Source organism: Hyperolius riggenbachi, chromosome 5, assembly GCF_040937935.1.
Source record: "Hyperolius riggenbachi isolate aHypRig1 chromosome 5, aHypRig1.pri, whole genome shotgun sequence".
In the NCBI taxonomy this organism is placed as follows: domain Eukaryota; kingdom Metazoa; phylum Chordata; class Amphibia; order Anura; family Hyperoliidae; genus Hyperolius; species Hyperolius riggenbachi.
The window spans coordinates 152465723-152482296 of record NC_090650.1 but is presented as its reverse complement, the minus strand read 5'-3'; the positions used below and the strand labels follow the sequence as shown (position 1 = coordinate 152482296).

General features: G+C 43.9%; 1 long non-coding RNA gene across 1 annotated transcript in view; it reads right to left on the bottom strand.

The window, feature by feature from the left end:
- LOC137517531 (uncharacterized) overlaps nt 1-16574 on the bottom strand; it is a 98515-nt gene that overhangs the window by 11811 nt on the left and 70130 nt on the right. Inside the window, exon 2 of the long non-coding RNA XR_011020558.1 lies at nt 9882-9940. This is a non-coding gene — a long non-coding RNA (uncharacterized lncRNA). The remainder of the gene's footprint in view (nt 1-9881; nt 9941-16574) is intronic.

Sequence of the window (16574 nt, the reverse complement as noted above, 5' to 3'; positions counted from 1 at the left end):
GCTAGGTTCGATAACAGGCAGGCAGAGATAGTACCAAATCGGCAGGTAAGAGAGTAGTTAATATCAGGCAGAGGTTCAGCAACTAAGTCAGAAAGGCAGAGATACAGAATCGTATAGAAATAACAAGGTCAGAGAGTAGCCAGAATCATGCACAGGTTATCAAAATACAATGTAATAATAACTAACTATAGATAGATGTATATTGCAAACACTGCATATACATCTATCATCAACAGGAACCTTACTAGGTCTGAGCGCTAACACGAGTGTATTTGCAACAGCAGACGAGTTGTCAATTATTGATGATTGTCTGTCCTCCTCTCCTTCCCCCAACAATACCTTTTGCAGTGGCTGTGGGTATAGCCTGCATATCCGCAGCCGCCATAGCTTCAGGTGTTACAACTACAATCCAATGACTTTATTTCCTGTTTTATGCATTCCAGAATTGTATCTGCTTTAGCTGCTGCTGCTTGACATTGAACATGGTTGCTTAATCTAATATGAACCTGTGTTTCCAAGTCCTTTGTTCACAGCTCTATGCCATATATTTCATATGGGCCTCTATCATTGTCACTTCCAAGGTGCGTGAGCTTACATTTATCAATATTAACATTACATTTAATGTACTATGTACAGCACTAAAGAAGATGTTCGCAAACCGCAAATGCGAACCTCCGCAAAAGTTCGGGAACGTGCAAACTTTCGCAAACCGCAATTGACTTCAATGGGGAGACGAACTTTTAAAACTGGAAACATTTATGCTGGCCACAAAAGTGATGGAAAAGATGTTTGAAGGGGTCTAACATCTGAGTTTTTGCATGACAGAGTGGGATACATGCCAAAAGACCCAGGGAAAAATCTGGATTTGACACAAAGCAGAGTTTTAAGGGCAGAAATCACATTGCATGCTAAATTGTTTGCCTAAAGTGCTTTAAAACATCTTGTATGTGTATACATCAATCAGGGAGTGTAATTAGTGTACTGCTTCACAATGACAGGCCAAACTCACTGTGTAACGCACTGCACACAGCTGTTTGTGTAGTGACGGCCGTGCTGGAATACTGCGCACCATGGCGAGATTGCTCTTCCTCACTCAGTGATGTCAGGTAATGTCTGACTGCCTTATCAACTTTCGATGGTTCTTTCTCTACCATAGTTAAAGCTTACATCTCTTTTTTTAAATTACTTTTTCTGCTGGCTGTTCAGTACCTGTAACACAAATCTGTTATAGAGGGCAAGTCTGCCATTCATTCAACTGTGTGAAGCCTTCGATGGTACTTTCTCCTTACCATGGTGACCGTGGGTAATGGCAGGGGAATCAGGGTTCGATCCCGGTCCGGAATTTGAGCCTGAGATATGGCTACCACCACACATCCAATGAAGGCAGCAGGCATGGCATACTAGTCCCGAGGTAGTGACACAAAATAACAATACAGGAGGACTTTCAAGGCCCTGCTGTATATGAGACGAATCAACTTTAAATCCTTTAACGACAATCTGTTATGGAGGGCAAGTCTGTCATCCATACATTCAAGTGAAAGGTATGCACTGACTGACAGGTATAATGCAATGTGCAGTCACAGATGCAGTGAAAGGTATGCAGTGACTGCAAACAGCTTTTTGTGTAGTGACGGCCGTGCTGGACTGGTGCGCACCATGACGAGAGTGCAGGTGTTGGCGACTTTCCAGCCCATATGATCGGGCTGAGGTAGCTCAATGACAGAACAACAGTGACTGTCCAGCTGATCGAATTTGGTCTGTCCACAATGAAGCAACAAACGTATTATCTTGGGTGCCCCCCTCCCGAGACACAAGGGGCTTGCAGGCAGAGATGCTGTGTGGGGAGCGACTTAGTCTTGGGGCAGGCAGCCATTCAGTCACACAGCGTGCAGGCAGAGATGCTGTGTGTGGGGACTGACTTAGTCTTCGGGCGGGCAGTAGCCCTCCGGGATCCATGCCTCATTCATTTTGATAAAGGTGAGGTACTGAACACTTTTGTGACTTAGGCGACTTCTCTTTTCAGTGATAATGCCTCCAGCTGCACTGAAGGTCCTTTCTGACAGGACGCTTGAGGCAGGGCAAGACAGAAGTTGGATGGCAAATTGTGACAGCTCTGGCCACAGGTCAAGCCAGTAGTCCAAGGGTTCATCGCTGCTCACAGTGTCTACATTCACACTTAAGGCCAGGTAGTCGGCTACCTGCCGATCCAGGCGTTGGTGGAGGGTGGATCCGGAAGAGCTAAGGTGAGGCTTTGGACTAACGAATGTCCGACATCACCATGAGATCGCTGGAGCACCCTGTCCTTGCCTGCGTGGACATGGGAGGAGGATTACTGGCAATGGTACCTTTACTCCGTTGTGCTGTGACATCACCCTTAAATGCACTGTAAAGCATAGTTGCCAGCTTGTTCTGCATGTGTTGCATCCTTTCTGCCTTCAGGTGAGTTGGAAACATCTCCGCCACTTTGTGCCTATACCGAGGGTCTAGTAGCATGGCCACCCAGTACAGCTCATTCCCCTTAAATTTTTTTATACAGGGGTCCCTCAACAGGCTGGACAGCATGAAAGACGCCATCTGCACAAATTGGGATCCAGACATATTATCCATCTACTCTCCCTCTTCCTCAGTGATGTCAGGTAAGTTCTCCTCCTTCCCCCAGCCACAAACAATACCATGGGAACGTTGAGCAGCACAAGCCCCCTGTGACGCCTGCTGCGGTTGTTCTTCTGTCGCCTCCTCCTCCAAAAGAACACCTTCCTCATCTTCCCCACACGACTCTTCCTCCTCCTCCCCCCTCAGTGCTGCCGCAGGTGTTTAGGAAACATCTAGTTCTGATGAGAATTGATCCCACAACTCTTCCTCCTGTTCCTGTTCCTGTTCACACTTGTCCACGGCTTGATCCATCACTCTACACATGGCAATCTCCAGGGAAAAAGCATACGGGATAAAATTGCTGATGGCGCCTTCACTGCGACTCACCATTTTTGTCACCTCCTCAAACGGCCGCACGAGCCTGCAGGCATTTCGCATGAGACTCCAGTACTTCGGCCAGAACATCCCCATCTCCCCAGACTGTGTCCTTCTACTGTAGTTGTAGAGATACTGGGTGACGGCTTTCTCCTGTTGTAGCAGGCGGCCGAACATAACCAGGGTCGAAATTCCAGCGAGTCAGGCTATCGCAAATCAAGCGTTTCACCGGCAAGTTGTTTCTCCGCTGAATGTCGGCGAAGCGTGCCATGACCGTTTAAGATGGCCTGAAATGCCCACACAACTTCCTGGCCTGCTTCAGGACATCCTCTAAGCCTGGGAACTTAGACACAAATCTTGGAATAATAAGATTCAGCACATGTGCCATGCAGGGAACATGTGTCAACTTTCCAAAATTCAGAACTGAAATTAGATTGCTGCCATTGTCACACACTACATTGCCGATGTCCAGTTGGTGCGGGGTCAGCCACTGATCCACCTGTTTGTTAAGAGCAGCCAGGAGAGCTGCTCCAGTGTGACTCTCTGCTTTGAGGCAAGACATGTCTAAGATGGCGTGACACCGTCGTACCTGGCATGCAGCATAGGCCCTGGGGAGCTGGGGCTGTATAGCTGGAGAGGAGATCGCAGCACCAGTAGAGTTGAACTGCCACTCAGCCAAGGAGGAGAAGGAGGACGACAACAAAGAGGATGTAGCAGGAGGAGAGGAGGTGGCAGCAGACCTGCCTGCAAGCCGTGGAGGTGTCACAAGTTCTGCTGCACAGCCATGTAGTCCCTGCATGCCAGCGGTCACCAGGTTGACCCAATGGGCTGTGTAAGTAATGTAGCGGCCCTGACCGTGATTGGCAGACCAGGCATCCATGGTCAGGTGGACCCTTGACCCAACGATGTGTGCCAGAGATGACACCACTTGCCTCTCAACTTCATGGTACCGTTTGGGTATTTTTTCTAGAGAAATAATTGCGGCCTGGTATCTTTCACTGCGGTGTCCCAATGACCACAAATTTACTGAAGGCCTCAGAGTCCTCCAGCTGGTATGGTAACAGCTGGCAAGCTAACAGTTCCGCCAAGCCAGCTGTCAAACGCCGGGCAAGGGGGTGACTGGCAGACATTGGATTCTTCCACTCAAAGATTTCCCTCATGGACACCTGGCTGCTGCTGTGGGCAGAGGAGCAGGAACCGATCAAGGTGAGAGGCGGAGTGGAGGAGGGTGGCTGTGAAGGTGCAAGGGAGAAAGCGGGTGAAGATGATGCACCTGAAGGAGGAAGAGGAGAAGGAGGGTGGCTTTGCTTTTGTGTGCTGCTTTTCTTCTGGTGCTCTTCCCATTGCAGTTTGTGCCTTTTCTGCATATGCCTTCATAAGGCACTTTTCCCTACGTGGGTGTTGGCCTTTCCACGGCTCAATTTTTGGAGGCAGATGGCAGTTGGCAGATGCAACAGATGGCATTGCTCTGATTTACAGCAGACATACTAAAACATTTCCAAACCGCTGAGCCCCCTGAGGTGTGGGCACTATGGTGGCCTCAGCAGCTGACGTTGAAGGGCATGTTGGCTGGCTGTCCATAGGTGCCGATACATGGCGCCGGACACTGCCACCATCTGTTTCTGATGACGAGCTCCCCCTGCTTCTTTCAGCAACTCTTCTCCTCCTATTCCTCTCTGGCTCCCCCTCGGAACTGTCCCCTTGGTCATCTTGTCTCTTAGGATCCGTATCTTCAAAATTTTCATAATCATCCTCCCCAGCTTTGCTTGCCTCAGACACCTCATAAACTGCACCAACAGCAGGTACTTCATCATCATCCTCCTTCTTACATGTTACGTCCATAGTGTCACCTAACTCAGACATATGAGGTGGTGTAACTTGCTTAGCGCCTTCATCTTGTTGTAACAATAATGGCTGTGCATCAGTGATTTCCCCACCAAATAACTCCTGTCAAGTGCTAAATGCAGCGGATGTGGTGCTTGTAGTAGCGCTGGTGGCTGCGGAAGATGAGGTGTTTTGTGTTAACTTGTCAACCACGTGCTGACAATGTTGGGAGTTAATGGGACGTGCCTTCTCCTGAGCACTGTACTTTGGGCCAGGGCCGCACAAAATCACGTCAGCACGACCTCGAACAGACCTGCTGGGTGGCCTGCCTCTGGGTCTGCCCCTGCCTCTACCTGTTTTGTCCATTTCGGGCGGGATGAAGTGAAAGGTATGCACTGACTTGACTAATACAATGTGCAGTCACACAGGTGCAGTGAAAGGTATGCAGTAAATGGTATTACAATACAATGTGCAGCTGTCACACAGGTGCAGTTAACAGGTATGCTCGGAGTGGTATATTACACAGCGTGTGGTCACACAGGTACTGTGAACAATTATGCAGTGGTGGATATTACAAATGTGCAGCTGTCACACACACATAGTTACCGGACAGGCACAGTGACACTGTGTGCGCTCACGTAGGTAGGTGGGTGCACTGAACAGTGAACAGGTACAGTGATTGGGATTACAAATGTGCAGCTGCCTGTCACACACACAGGTAGTCACTGAATTTGCTGGGCCTGACAGTGGCTCAGTAGCAATTACCACCAAGGGGCCAAAGGCCAGCTGCTACTGACTGACAGGGCTGTATATAATGCAAGTGGGCCACACACACACACAAAAAAAAAATAGATCACAAGAACAAGATTAGCTCTCAAAAGAGCTGTTGAGGGGTGCTTTCTTAGCAATAAGAATCAGCAAGGAACAAGCTAACAAGCCTACAAGAGCCTAACTAACCTTTCCCTATAGCTCTCTCTGCAGCAGCTCTCCCTTCTCTAATTACTGCAGGCACACGAGTGAGTCCAATGCCTGATGCTGCCTGCCTTTTATATTTATGAAAATCAGCACAGATCACAGTACATCAAATAATGCAAAATACAGTCTATTGAAGCTTCGCCATGGTGGTAATTAGGCTGTTGTACATTCTTGTGGTCTCCATCACCAAAAGATGAAAAGGGGCTTACCAGCTGCCAACAGCCCACGTTATAAGGTTGTATATATCGCATTCATCAATCCAAAACCCAGTTCAGCATGTGTAAAGGTCCAAAGGCTATCCAATCCCTCATTCAGAAGGTTCCAAACCAAGATACGGGGTATGAATGCAAAAAGAGAATCGTTGTAGCTCTAAGTGTAACACTTTAAAACAACCATACATAGAAGGATAAAAGGAATAAGGCTTATATACGGGGCACAGACCATGGGAACCCCAATAAAAGTTTGTGCATGTGTGCTGATCATCAGCCATTTGAACATATAAAAGAAAGAAGGTGACGCCTGTCTCCTTCCCAATTGGTTTCGCAATATTGCATCATCAGGGGATCAAGAGTTCAGGCGGCTGGCACCAAATTTATAGAGTACAGACTGTGGAAAAGGGGGCGGGTCCAAGTAATCACTCCCAGACCCAACTAGATAATTGCACATAAATGGATAAAAGGAAAGAGCAAACAAACTCCGAAAGTGTATTGTATACAAATATAGTGAAATTTCATCTTGGTTTTTATCATATAATCGTGTTTATCCACAGCTTAATCCTTACTAGGTCTATGTATAGAGGGAGAGAAACATTTTTCAAAAACTATCTCCAATAGAGAACCCACACCGAATTGATAGTGATAGCCAATAAAAATAAACATCAATTATGAATGGGTCAAACAAAAATCATACGGGGGATTCTGAGGCTGCAAAACCTCCTGAGCGGAGTAACGCTCAGGAGGTTAAAGATGCTTATGGTCAGTGGCGTACCTAGGGCATTTGACACCCGGTGCTGGGTATTATAAGACCCCCCCCCCCCCCCCCCCGAAAAATAAAAATAAAAAATGGAAAGGAAAGGGATGAGTGCGGCGAACTATGCCAGGGCAGGTAATGCCACGTATAGGTGTAATTAAGTTGCCCACAGTATAGATAGCTAGTATAGTTGCCCGCAGTATAGGTAGCTATTATAGTTGCTCCCAGTATAGGTAATATAGTTATACAATACAATAATACAATACAATAACATTTGTAAAGCGCTTTTCTCCCTTAGGACTCAAAGCGCATAGCTGTGTCTCAGATTAATACGGGGTTGCAGGCTGAGTTGTGTTACAGAGGAGATAGTCAGATGTTCATGAATGCCAGACTAAAGAGGTAGGTTTTCAGTTTAGACTTAAATGCTTCCAGGGATGGAGCTGTCCTGATTGGGTGTGGCAGGGAGTTCCAAAGTGTAGGGGCAGCATGACAAAAGGCTCTGTCTCCAAAGGTTTTGAGGTTGACTCTGGGGGTGACCAAGGTGTTACATCCTTTTCATCTAAGATTGTGGGGGGTGTGATGTAGTTTCAACAAGTCCTTCAGGTATCCAAGGCCCAGATTGTGCAATGATTTGAATGTCAGTAAGCCAATCTTAAACAGAGTTCTCCATTTTATCGGTAGCCAGTGGAGTGAGCTCAGGGTTGGTGTTATGTGGCAATGGTGGGGTTGGCTCATTAACAGCCTTGCAGCAGCATTCTGTACTAATTGCAGGCGGCGTAAGTCTTTCTTATGCAGGCCTGTGTAGAGGACGTTGCAGTAGTCTAACCTTGATGTGACGAAGGCATGAACTAGGGTTGGAAGATCCTCTGAAGGAATTAGGTGTTTAATCCTTGCAATATTCCTTAGGTGAAAGAAGGAATGTTGCACACAGTCTGAGTTGTTCAGGTCTGAGCTCCCTATCCTTAGCGGTGTTGGTTGAGACTTGGGCTGCTTTGCTGTTGAGCCCTGGCCCTCGATAACAAGAACCTCAGTTTTGTCAGCATTAAGTTTTAGCCAATTATTATTCATCCACTCCTGAAGCTCAGCTAAGCATGCGTTTGTTTGTGGAGTAGGGTCTGTGACGTCAGGTTTGAATGACAAATATAGCTGGGTGTCATCAGCATAGCAATGATATGTCAGGCCATGTTTTTGTAGGATTTCTCCAAGTGGCAGCATGTATATGGTGAACAGTAAAGGGGATAATATTGCGCCCTGAGGTACACCGTATTTTAGTGGTACAGGGTTGGAGAGGAAGGGCCCTAAGGCTACCCTTTGTGTTCTGCCAGCCAGGAAGGAGTTGAACCACCGGAGAACAATGCCATCTATGCCACAGTACTCTTGTAGCCTGTTGTCCACAGTATAATGGCCCCAGTATAGGTAGCTATTATAGGTGCCCATCGTATCTCTAACATAGTTGCCCCAGTATAGATAGTATAGTTGCCCCCAGTGTAGCTAGTATAGTTGCCCCAGTATAGATAGTATAGCTTCCCCCAGTGTAGCTAGCATAGTTACCCCAGTGTAGCTAGCATAGTTGCCCCCAGTGTAGCTAGCATAGATGCCCCCAGTGTAGCTAGCATAGATGCCCCCAGTGTAGCTAGCATAGATGCCCCCAGTGTAGCTAGCATAGATGCCCCCAGTGTAGGTAGTATAGTTGCCCCCAGTGTAGCTAGCAGCATAGTTGCCCCCAGTGTAGCTAGTATAGCTGCCCCCAGTGTAGCTAGCATAGTTGCCCCCCGTGTAGCTAGCATAGTTGCCCCCAGTGTAGCTAGTATAGCTGCCTCCAGTGTAGCTAGTATAGCTGTCCCCAGTGTAGCTAGTATAGCTGCCCCCAGTGTAGCTAGTATAGCTGCCCCAGTGTAGCTAGCATAGTTGCCCCCAGTGTAGCTAGGATAGTTGCCCCCAGTGTAGCTAGTATAGCTGCCTCCAGTGTAGCTAGTATAGCTGTCCCCGGTGTAGCTAGTATAGCTTCCTCCAGTGTAGCTAGCATAGTTGCCCCCAGTGTAACTAGCATAGTTGCCCCCAGTGTAGCTAGCATAGTTGCCCCCAGTGTAGCTAGTATAGCTGCCCCCAGTGTAGCTAGCATAGTTGCCCCCAGTGTAGCTAGCATAGTTGCCCTCAGTGTAGATAGCATAAATGCCACCAGTGTAGCTAGCAGCATAGTTGCCCCCAGTGTAGCTAGTATAGCTGCCCCCCAGTGTAGCTAGCATAGTTGCCCCCAGTGTAGCTAGCATAGTTGCCCTCAGTGTAGATAGCATAAATGCCACCAGAGTAGCTAGCAGCATAGTTGCCCCCAGTGTAGCTAGTATAGCTGCCCCCAGTATAGCTAGCATAGTTGCCCCCAGTGTAGCTAGTATAGCTGCCCCCCAGTGTAGCTAGCATAGTTGCCCCCAGTCTAGGCAGTATAGCTGCATCAGGAAGGAGGGGAAGCAGCGCTGGAAGGAGTGGCAGCGTGGACAGCGGCGGGAGGGGGCCAGAACCCGCTGCGCCTGCTGAGCCTTCTTGACGCCGGTATTCTGGAGGGGGACTGAGCAGAAGGCGGGGACCCAGGTGAGGGAGGGGGGGGTTTGGCCCCTCTCCACGCCGCTGTCCCGCTGCCCCTCCTTCTAGCGCTGCTTCCCCTCCTTCCTGCTCCTCACTGTTGGAGCCGGGGGGGGGGGAGTGGAGCCGGGGGGTGCCTGTTCATCACCCGGTGTGCCACGCCCCCTGTGCCCAATGATAGGAACTCCACTGCTTATGGTCTTACGGTCTGGAGCATTTTATCTGATACAGTAGGTTTATAGTTGGAGTAGTGTAAAATATAGAGAATAATAGGGGAATAAAAACAAAAATAAAATATAATTCATAATGTAGTCTCTTTAAGACAAAGCATTATATAATATGAGTGTATAATGGAGATATCCAATATAAAATGGATATGTGCAATTGCAAATAAAATCAATTACATATGCTATACAGGGTACAAAAATCACTCATATTATTTATACAATGTTATGTTTTAAATGTGTTGGATACTTGTATTGTATGTACCTATGGTAATTGTTCCCTTTTATGGTTCTATCAATTGTTATGTATCAATATTGCATATCGTGTTTAAAACTATCTCTTACCTTATTGTTTTTATGCCTCCCAGTTACTTCTTTATACTGCCTGATGAAGGGTGTCACACCTGCAAAACAAATTGTATTGTGGAGAGTACAATTACATTTTTTACTTGAATCAGACAATTTGAGTAATCAATTAGGAGGTAAATCCACCACTGCCTCAGATTTTTAATCTGTTCTTTTTTGTAAATTATTCTTCTTGGTGCCTCTGTTTTGCCATTATACTCCCCCCCCCCCCCCGAATTATTTCAATTTATTTCACATTGTAAAAAGAAAAGCAGGGGATAAAAAAAAAATCTCACGCGAATTTCACGCATTATTCTAACAAAAAGTGTTACTGTAAAGAAAAAACATAAATTACATTTGGCTATTTATCCTATTTATTATAAAATATAATTATGTTGCTGCTACTATGTATAGTGATGATATTCGATTTTGAAATATAAGCACATTTTTCAGGGGTCTAGACCTAGAAAAAGAGGTGAGTGGACTCACCCGGAAAACCCCTGCGCTTCGCGTAGCGTGGCGTGCCAAAAATGGGCGTGGTCAAGCATAACATGGGCATGGGCATGGGTGGGGCCAAATATACATGACCTTAGCAGTGATGTAAAAGGTCCGCCGGGGAAGTTTGAGCTTTGCCGTAGTGTATCCCACAAAAATAAATGTAATCTGACAGCATTTCACCAAAAAGACACGTAATCTGGTAGAAATTCTTACAAAAAACAGATAATATGGCAGTGGTTCCCCCAAAATAGACAATGTGGCAGCAGCAGTTTCCCCAACATACACATAATCTGGAAGCAGTTCCCCAAAATATGCGAAACCCGGCAGCGGATCACCCAAAATACACGTTACACCCAAAATACGTGTAATCTGGCAGCAGTGGTCCCCCAAACATACACAATCTGGCAGCAGTTCCCCAAAATATGCGTAATCTGGCAGCAGCCGTTCCCCTAACATATACATAATCTGGCAGCGGTTCCCCAAAATACACTTAGGGCTTGATTCACAAAGTCGTGTTAACTGTTTAGCACGGGTGTGCTAAACAGTTAGCACGTGAAGTGCCGTTCGCGGACTTTTGCGCGCACTAAGTGCCACAATCACGCGAATCGTGACACTTTGTGCGCGCAAAAGTCCGCGAACGGCACTTCACGTGCTAACTGTTTAGCACACCCGTGCTAAACAGTTTGCACGGCTTTGTGAATCAAGCCCTTAATCTGTTAACAGCAGCTCCCCAAAAATGCAGATAATCTGACAGCAGTTCCCCCAAAATAGGTACCCCCAGCATAGGTAGCCAGGTCTATAGGTGTCCCCAGTATAAGAAGCCATGAGTATAGTTGTCCCCAGAATAGGTAGCCAGGTGTATAATGTCCCCAGAATAGGTAGCCAGGTGTATAGATGTTCCCAGAGAAGGTGGCCAGGTCCCATAGGTAGCCATGTGTATTTATGTCCATAGAATAGGTGGCCAGGCGTATATGTTCCATAAGTAGCCAGGTGTATAGTAGTCGCCAGTGTATGTAGCCAGGTGTATAGCTGTCCCCAGTATATGTAGGCAGGGGTATATGTCCCCAGTATATGTAGGCAGCGGTATATGTCCCCAGCGTATGTAGTCAGGGGTATATGTCCCCAGTATATATAGCCAGGGGTATATGTCCCCAGTATATATAGTCAGGGGTATATTTTCCCAGTATATGTAGGCAGGGGTATATGTAGGCAGGGGTATATGTCCCCAGAATAGGTAGCCAGGTGTCCCCCAGCAGGCAGGGACCAGCGCAGAGGAGAGCTGTGGGATCAGCAGTGGGGATTGGGGAAGGGGGGACTTCTACCCCTTCTTCCCTCACCTTGGGGCTCCCCCTTCCTCGCTCTCCCCTCCAGAACTAAGTGTTGTGCGGTTGGCTGGCAGCGGGCAGAACTTACCTCTGTCTCGTTGCAGGCGCGGGATGGTCTAATGAATTTGCCACTAGTCTAGTCTGGTCCAGAGCAGCGGCACCAGAACTTCCGGCGCTTGTATTTTGGGGAACCGCTGCCAGATTATGCGTATTGGAGGTAAGTTCGGCCCACTGCCAAACACCGCACAAGACTTAGTTCTGGAGGGGAGAGCGAGGGAGGGGGAGCCCCAAGGTAAGGGAAGGAGGGGGGAGACATCCCCCCTTCCCCGCTGTCCCCACAGCTCTCCTTCTCTGCGCTGCTCCCCTCCACACATGCCAGGGTGGACAACGTCCACCCTCTGAAAAAACTCGACCCCTGACATTTTTCTACATTATGTACTTTTTTTTGCAGATATAGTGGTTCAGTTTCTAACTTATTGTATTCCCTTGTGGTCTAGTGCCCCCCTTTCCCTTACAGCTCTCCTTGGTAGTCTAATGATAACCCCTTCCCCTTATCTTATAGCTTGCACTGGTGATCTAGTAGTCCTCCTACTCCTGTTGTGGAGTGTACAATAAAGTTTTTCATCAATTGGGAGGTAAGTCCACCACAACCTCCCATTTTTAAATTGTTTTTAAGTGTATATTATCCTTCATGGCAACTCTGTTTCACCATTATCTGTATTGATCTTCCACCCTTGATGGAGGGGTGTTACCTCTTTTTTCCTATCTACAGAGAGTAATTTCTTATTCCAAGTGGTCTAAACTCCCCACCAGCCTATACAGCGATTACCTTAGCAGTAATCCACCTTTGTGAGTATAATTTAATGAAAAGCATTTCACACCGGTCAGATCATAGCATATTACACTATTGCGGGCTCTCAATTTCCCCTTTTGTATTTTCAGAAGTACTGGGAGGAAAAGAACCTGAAGAAAGTCAAGTTGATCCTCAAAAAATAATGTATATGTCACTTAAGTAGTGATAAAGTTATTGCTAATAAATAGGGATATAGCTAAAACGCCAAACCTGTTCTAGTCCATAAGCAAAAAATATGTATGAATATGTACAACGTGGTTAATTTATGTTATTGATATTTCTGTCTATATCAGAATCCTATATATTTAACTACTTGGACAGTCTTTGCAAACACTATGGTAAGTAGTATATGAAAGAAATTTAAATTGGTTTATAGAAAGTGGTATGGTGACTAGAAAGATTATAGTCATAACTAAAATATTGATATACTAGGTAGAAGTAAGTCTGGGTTCACATTATGTAATGAGACGGAAATTAACTTTTCTACATATTGGATGCAGGATCTTGGTTATAACAGGAAATAATGTTGCACAATGGAACTAATTACTTAAATCTGAATATTAAAAGCACCCTCCTTACCAATTAACTCTACTCTCTAAACTGAAGTAACATCATCCACTTCAGTCTTGTGTAAATATCTAAGCCTCCAGTATTATTTACATTATTTTGCACATTTAAAAATATGACATAAAAACTATGATCAGTGGTTTAACTCAGTTATACCTTATAACAATCATACTCTTAACATAGCAGTTTATGGTTTCTAACAGAGTAAACATAACTACATTTTATTGTAATGTTCTACCACCTGTATTTATTTGACCTAAGAACTGCACTAATGGGACTAATAATGTTGTCTACATCTGTGTCTTGTGAAGAATATTTGAAAATAACACAGGGTTTAACCTTTATCTTTATAAAAGATCCAAAGCTTGTATTTTGGACTTGTCTCTTCTCCTTCATGTTCCTAATTAGCCAGTTTTTAACACTTCCACCCTTCACATTTACATCTTATTAATTTTACCAGACAAGGAGCAGATTTTATAAGAAGTGGGAGCTTGAGGTCGGTAACCTTCACAATGCGTCAGAAATGTTGGCAAGAGTCTTTTCTCTCTCACTTGCTTCCTTTACAACACGTAGTAACTTTTATAGAGTTTTGCTAAGAAATGTAATTCCGAGTCAGGATATCGGTGGCCAGTTGGCAAATAATCAGTACATTAACTTTTGATTTTTACAGTCTGTTTGGAAGAAGTCAACAATTATTTCCCTTGGGGTGGGTCTTTTCTTTCCTTCTGAATTTGAAAAGCAATAGTTATGAAAGTTTTGTCTAGAATTAATTGCCAATGATAATGAAAAATACCATAAAGATTAAACTTTTAGTGGTGAAAAAAAGAAGACCTAGTATTTAAGAGTTAATTTAAAAACAGACCCCAACAATACAGCAATTTTGCACTTGACATCTAGAAAATTCAAAGTAGCCCCACTATACATACAATGTGCATTACAGATTGTTCTTTGACCACACTTGAAGCATGGCCTGGAAAACAAATTTCAGAGGGACATTAAAAAGTAGAGACAATTCAAAACAGGTTACTAAATTAGTATATACACTTAAATAGAATCTGTATCAAGAGAGCCTGTGTTATAAATAGTATGGTGCAGTTCTCAGCAACTTTCTTTCAACATGCTGTCATGGAGCAACATATTATTTACTGTTTATCCATAACATTGCAAAGATAAATTACTATAGTTGCTCTAACTGCAATCACCAGGATTGGATGTACTCCAGTCAAAACACTGCCCATGAGTCAATTAGAAAGTAAACCTGTTGTGCCTATTATCTGCAAGCTTAACCACTTGACCACTGAGGGTTTTTACCCCTTTAGGACCAGAGCAATTTTCACCCGTCAGCACTCCTCCCATTCTTTCGCCAATAACTTAATCACAACTAATCACAACGTTCTGATCTATATCTAGTTTTTTTCGCCACCAATTCGTCTTTCTTTGGGAGGTACCTTATGCTAAGGATTATTTTATTCTAAACACATTTTAATGGGAATAATGAGAAAAAATGGGAAAAAATCATTATTTCTCAGTTTTCAGCCATTATAGTGTTTAAATAAAACATTTTACTGTGCATAAAACCCACACATTTTATTTGCACATTTGTCTCAGTTATTGCAACATTCAAAATATTTCCCTAGTACAATGTATGGTGCCAATATTTTATAGTCCACCACTAATTATAAGCCCGCAAATTAAAAAAAATCACGGTTATATACCCTCTTCACGTAGCTATTAAAAAGTTCAGTCCCTAAGGCAACTATTTATGTATTTCTTATGTAATTATATATATATATATATATATATATATATATATATATATATATATATATATATATATATATGTATATGTATATATGTATATATATATATATATATATATGTATATATGTATATATATATATATATATATATATATATATATATATATATATATACATGCATACATACAGTATATATATACATACATACAGTATATATATACCACTACCTACCACCTTCAGACCACTTCTCTAGAGCTGTTTCAACTCTGGAACTTCCTACCTTCCCCCATTAAGGCCGCACCAACCTTCAACATCTTTAAGAAGGCCCTCAAAACACACCTTTTTACACTGGCCTACCCCCACCCCCCTCACTGGTGCTCTAAACCCGCAGCTTAACGCTGAACTCTGATCCCCTACCTTTTGTATCCCTACCTTTTTCTTTAGATTGTAAGCCTTCATCAGGGGGTTCTCCTCCTTTTGTCTCCTACTGCCTGATCCCTGATCACGGACCTCCATCAACATACACCCATCCTATGGATCTGAGTGAACTCAACTTGTCTAATCTTCATGCACTCATCCAGTGACTAAGCATTTCCTGTACTCACACTGTGCTGTGTGATCTGGTTTGCATGTATTCCTGTATAGTCTCATTGCTGTATGTCACCCTAAATATTGTCTGTAACCATAAATGATGTCCAGTGCTCCGTAATATGTTAGTGCTTTATAAATACAATAAATAATAATAATAAGGGTGCCGACAATTAGGAGTGAGAAAAAATTGAACTTACATTGGGTCAATTTGCAGCTGAAACATAAAAGAAACATCTCTTATCAGCAGCGTAAGTGGTTTGTCATGCATATTATTTTGTTTACTGTTTTTAGACATGAGTGTGTATTCTGCTTCTCACTCTCTCTTCCTAACCCTTAAATCAATGCAGGCAAAGCTCATCTTTCTTAATTTCTCCCTTCTGTCTGGACAGCAGCATGTGAGACTTGTATATTGGCATTGAAAGAATGCTGGGAATGCAGGCGAACAGTGGCAGAGCAGTTGTGTTACAGAAAAGTAGCCAGGAGAAGTTGAGTTTTCAGTGTCTTTAACTGTGTTTAAAAGAAAAGTGGCATGCATTTACCTGCTAAATTGTAGTTTCCTAATTAAAGAAATCACCTTATGTGTAGCACTGATACATAAGCCAGTTTGCAATCTGTTATGAAATAAGTAAATAAAAATACCTCTTCAATTCAGTCTGCAGCCAGCTATAATTTCTAGGCATGGCACATAGTTCAAATTATGCTTCATTACAGCCATGACATTCTCTCAAATCCTGGGATCTTTGCTTGTGTGATTGTGCCAGGAAACAAGAAGTAAAAATTCAGCTACAACTTTGTTTTCTGAAATGAATCTACAGAAATCAAAAGTCCTATTTAGAAATCAGTCTATACATAAAATTGTTATCCTATTCCTATCAGTGTATTTTTATTTTAGGTTTATTTCAAATTGATCATGTATCATACCTGACAAAATAGTGCTTATTTAATTTACTCTTCCTCCTAAGTTTTCACCTAGATGATATTTATACACCTTATCAATAAAATATCTTTTAAACCACTAGCAAGCAAGAAATACACGTTTCACCTACTTTTTGCTACCTTTGCAAATTTTTGCAATTGCATAGTGCTAAAAAGTTATTTT